Source organism: Saccoglossus kowalevskii, chromosome 12, assembly GCF_978046115.1.
Source record: "Saccoglossus kowalevskii chromosome 12, keSacKowa6.1, whole genome shotgun sequence".
Lineage (NCBI taxonomy): Eukaryota > Metazoa > Hemichordata > Enteropneusta > Harrimaniidae > Saccoglossus > Saccoglossus kowalevskii.
In genome coordinates, this window is record NC_140652.1 from 27,659,215 (window position 1) to 27,665,403 (window position 6,189).

The following is a 6,189-nucleotide window of genomic DNA, read 5'->3' on the forward strand; positions in this document are numbered from 1 at the left end:
TTACCATATGATTTTAGAGAAGGGGTTCTGAGCCATTCCCCGCCCACAGACAAACGCACCCTCACCCTAGATCCACTACGGCAAAATGTTGTACACAAAACAGACAAGACTATACGTATCTTAACATTATTGTCTAAGCATTTTAAGGTTGAATGCTACTCACGAGTTTTTTCGCTCTTCGCAGATGTTAGCGCACATAAAAGTGACACGATTTCATGTCGAAATCTGTCTACAATTATTCCTTTTAGTATTAGTCAATTTTGTATTATGTAATTTTATTTCTGTATAGGGTCTCAGCCCATCGTAGAAAATGTAATGAGTAGAAAAGTGCATAGCACGTTTTAAAAACAATACAACATCCATATAAACATATGGTACTAAGTTAAGCTGGATTAATATTCATCTCGTCGCTCGAAAACTTTTAAAAGATACAGAACTAGTTAATAAATGGTGTGTCAGTTTGTGTAGCGATGAAGTAAGCCCAGACTGTCAGTATTTGCAAAATTGCATATTGCATTATTTGACAAAAGATCAACCCTTAGATCATTTAAAATGGACATATAAAAACAAAGTGAATTTCATTTTCTACCATGCTAAATTCAAGCATATCACTGCAAAAACTAAATATTTAGTGATCTAACTATATTTTTGTGTGTCTACCTAATTTAACATTGTTTATGGCCAAAACAGCGAAAATTCGTCAGTATATATTTTAGTCTATAATTGCTTGCCAATAAATCTCCCAGGTTTTAATACTACTTTGATTTTGAAATTGAGGCATGCCATTCTTGCTGACAAATTGTTTTTATTCTTTGAGTAAATATCTCTAAGAAATTTTCAGTATCTCCAACTTGTTTTTCAAACCAGACAATGCCGAAACCATATTTAAACAGGCGATTTTTATGTGGATATCCCAAGTAAGTCTGCCGGTTTTGTCTAATTGTTTAAACATGATATAACATGTTTTGGGGTTCCAGCTATGTTTTTACTTCAACTAATTTTAACCAATATGAGATACAACGCTTAAAATAACCACAGCATAATGGCAGCCTTCCACATTCGTCCAACATCGCTACATTGTTTGTACAACTATTCACGCTAAGTAGATATCTGCAAAATGTTGTCTGTACCCTCTCGATTTCCGAATTTTTGTACCCCCATATCGCTACCATAAGAAATAGCTGGCACAATGATTGCATCAAACAAATTAAATGCACTAACCAATGGCATACCATATATGTTTCTTACAGTATGTAAATGTTTTGGTTCATTGTAAATCTGTTTTTAGAGGGCGGTAAAATAATATACATATAGTGGCAGTTTAGCAGCAGTCTCAATGGACTTCAATAACTACATCTCCTTTTTATGAACCCACTAAAAATATAGTAAATTTTCTAAGACATCAAAACAAAAAACGTGTAAAAAAATATGTTTGACAAATATGATTCGTCGCATAGTTTCAGTGCTGAAGCAACAGAGTGGGGTTTATTGTTGGCTGCAAGGAGCTCTTCGACCTATACAACTCGTGATAATAAATCTTCGGCATTTTTTTAATGATCTGTTAAATCCGTAGCTATACACTATTGTCCAACAACACAGGATACACGTACTAATACAATAAGTTGACTACATTTGGCTGATACACTTGCAACAAAAGGTATATATGCCATCATTTAAAAATACAAAACTAATGAACCAAACTAGGAAAGAACAGTGTCGTGTTGTGTCAATCCCGTTCGACACTTTACTAACTGGGCGAACACTTGCACAAGACAAACGGCCCTATTCAGGACCACCACATCATTCAGAGCATGACTACCATTACATTATTTTTTTCAATGTTGTTTTAATATTTAACATCAGCTGCTGAATCTGATAGTTACCTCAATGAGTCAAGTGATTTCAACGATGATAATTATTTTAATTAATACTGTTTGTTTATTATGTTCTAATCTACGATAATAAATCTATTCACTTCCAAAATTTAGGGGGTTCGACCGAACCCCCCGAACCTCCCCAAACTACGGGCCTGATTACAGAAATGGGTGAAAGAAGGTGGACAAAAATTGTTTTCAAAAAACTCAGTAGAAGCTATATTAATAAAGCTAAATTACCGCGGAACTGACAAAAGTAAACACATAACATTTTGATAAAAAAAGGTCTCGATCATATTTATATTTCTCATCCACCAACAAATCCGAAATGAGATGTTTTTTTTTTTTGTGACGAACACCGAGTTACAAAAACCTTGAGTTAAAAAAAATACCTCGCCTATATTTTTGAAAACACGTCCACTTTTGCGAAAACACGCCCATATTTAACTCGATGTTCAAATAACAGTTAACAGACTTTCGAGTTACGGACAACATATAACGTTAAACAATATAAAATATCTAAGTTGTCTAGATGTTTTTAACTCGAACAATTCAGCATCCCTGTTATGCAGGTGTTTAGCTCCCCCTCTAATGCCATGAATCAGAAAGATGACTTACAAGGTACCACGATTTATTGTTGCGAAAAACATATTTTCAGGAAATATTCGGTCCCTCGTCGAAATTGTAAATGGCAACCTCTAACATACATCAGCCCGGAGCATCAACCAGTCACTGTCACGAGTAAGACCTACAACGGTACGGCAAGAGCAATTTAATTGTTATTAATTACAAATCATTATTATTTTTAGCATCTTACCAGGAAAATCACATGGGATAAATTGAGATTCACTGAAAACTATACGATTGAAATAAATATGTCGGTTATAGAGGGCGCGTTACACCTGCTTTCCGTGTTCACAAGCGTTAAGCGGAGTTTGACGTTTGAAATCTACCCTAGACTATTGTAATACGAACGACGGGGTTCACAAGTGTTTCTTGTTCACACACGCTATTAACACCGTTGTCTGAAAAACGGCATTGTGACGCCACCTAAATTCGCCCATTGAGAACAAGACGATGAATTACCTCAATTTAATTTTTTAGCTATTGTCACATGCGCCAAAAAAACGACAAAATTAACTTTACTCAAAACCTAGAAAAAATATTGATTCCAACTTACACAAGAGATCATAACAGTAAACAAAGTCTCATTTTCAAATTAAATTGATCCAAGATCCAGTAACTCGAGTTTCTAGTGAGTGTCTCTATCATCAAGTTACTAGTACACGTGTCGTTTGTCATTGTCTTCTCGGATATATATATGTTAACCCCCATGGTACTATTTCAAGATATATCAACGGTCAATCTACTGCGATCTACCCATTACCATCTATAATCTCGTAATATTATGACACCAATTCTTGTGTCTTACTTCTAAAGTAAATATGATATCGATGACTATTGAATTAGCTATTGACTATTGAATTAGCACACGAATTATATTCACTATATGCTTTAGTAACTTAAACATGGCATATATGCGGCTGATTAATCAATTTGAAAGCCGTTATTTTAGACAACGTCGACAGCATATCATCTAGTGGCCTGCCAAGTTGTGCAATTCAGAAAGATGTTCAATGAAGAGATGAAGCTGAAACGAAAGAATATTTCAAATCATCCTTATTTAAGATAATAAGAAAGCCTACTGAACTGTACATAAACAGCAAGTATATACAGATATTCGGTTACTTATTTACTCCATAGCAAATGAAACATCCATCAAGCTAGCACCTTAGAGTATTGTGACAATAGTCATTTTTTTAAACAATGACCAACACATTAAAAGAATCAAATTAAGAGGCCAATGGAATATGTTATTACAAATAATGGAAACAGGAAGAACATGCACAACAGATTTTGTTACTTAGAATATAGATATTTTGTAGGATATATGTATATCTTGTGTTTCATCCGTCCAAACACGGTATACCATATAAAATGGCGGACACTAATACCGTACCGCACAAGAGGAGACTGGTCACTCAGTTATACTGTATTGTCAATATGAAAAAAAACATGCAGATATGATTAATGAATAAACCCAAATATTCAGTCCACATACTGACATATACAAGTCTTTTAAACAGACATTGTGAAAAGGGACATCTTAATAACATGGCGAAATGGGGGCGTGGTTATACACAAAAGTATTTCACTGTTAGTCATGGTCTTTAATAATTATATATGTGATGTAATAACGCAAGTATAATGAATGGCATTGATATAAAGAATCAAGAAACTTCAACTTCAGAAAGGATTAGCTGAATTTAAGAAATATGCAAAGAATACGAGGATTGAAAGTTTGGAAATGTAATAATTTCATCACTAATTTGACAATATCACCAGCAAATTTCTATCTATAATTGCATTTCAGAATTACATTTCACATTTTAATACACGATTGAATAAGTTATACGCGAATATTCTGCGATTAAGATGACATCATTGTTTTACCTACTAATATATTAAGGTTATTACGAAGTTACCGCAGCGGAGGTCGATGCGACAGCGTACTGTCTGTGTGCATACTTTGAGGTATATTCGTATTAACCTTATTATTATACATCTTTTCCTTTCAAGGATACATCATGGAAATGCCGAAATCCAAAAAGTTTAGAACAGAATCAGCGAACGTCTTTGTATGGAGTCCGGTCAAATCCTGGTGGCAACCATGTTTGTTTTTATTATTAGAGGACGCTTACGCGCGTAATCATTCCATATTTGGAATTCGCATTTCCAAGTATGGTAGTATGAAAATACCCCGTAAAATACCGCAAAATTACGGCACGCTGTTATGGCTTTACGGTGACAGATGTATAATAATGAACATTAATACATCCACAACTGTGATGGGATATTTTTTCTACTTGAAAAATTAAAGGCAGATTTTTTCATAAATGTTAAAACAATAACTCCAGAAAATTTAGCTTCATATACTTCGATTTTTAACATGATGTTGAGTAATATTGGATAAAATAAAAAAAAAATGAAAAGGTTTTGTAACAATTTGCTTCACCTCCTGTCGTAACTTGACAATTGAGAGCATGTTCGAGTTGTCCTCCACTGGCCACAGATAACTGCACATATTTGACAATGTATGTTACGTACGTGGTGTGCTGTGTTATCACGCAGCTGCCAACAATTGGATGTGAATGTATGCTATATATAATAACTGCCCGCTCATATTAAAACTATTCTCGATCGCGGAATGACGTCATACTTTTCAACTTCGTTATGGAAGCCTATATAACTTTCACCCGCTCGGAGGCACTCGTAGATGAAGCACAACTGACTGATTCACTTCGTCGTGTGGTGACATTGTGCATTAAAATTCCAAAATAAGTTTCGTAACAGTATTTAAGAATATTATGGTATTAAATTAACATGACCGACGAGACTATAATGACTAAAGTTACGTAGTTTAATTGTGTATTGTACTATACTCGAAATGACCCCCCCCCCCCCCGATCGAGAATATTGTTGCAATAAACTACCGCTGAGGGCGGGCATATCACGATATGTCGCAAGAAAGAGTTATCCCTCCTGTGTTATTCACGTTTAGGGCCTACTTCTAAACAAATAAAAACGTGTATTTCATCACAGTTTGCAAAATTAAAAATACGCTCTCTACTAATAAGAACAACGTATTTTGAGATTTGAAAAGCTGATATAATATAAGAGTGTGTGAAAGGGGTAACTGGTACAGGTTACAGAAAATTCTGTTTTTGACAGGAAATAAAATGAAAATTTCTTTTACAGTAAAAAATAGGCTTTTACATTTTACAGATAAAACAAATTCCTAATTACATTTTACTGTTTTTTATTGATAATTTGCGTTTAAGAATCAAACAATACACACATTGAAAAATCTTCTTGTCAACCCGTTCTGCTTCGACAAAACTTCTGGATATATGTGACATGCACGAATCTGGCTCTGATAATAGTCAAAGCCAGATCCCTGGCAACGGCTAAAGCCAGAGACCTGATAACGTTCAGAGCCAGAGACCTGATAATGATCAGAGCCAGAGCCATGATAACGTTCAGAGCCAGAGCATTGATAACGACCAGAGCCAGAGCCTTGATAACGGTCAGAGCCAGAGCCATAATAACGGTCAGAGCCAGAGCCATGATAACGGTCAGAGCCAGAGCCCTAATAACGGTCAGAGCCAGAGCCCTAATAATGGTCAGAGCCAGACCTGATATCGACCAGAGCCAGAGCCCTAATAATGGTCAGAGCAAGAGCCCTGATAATGGC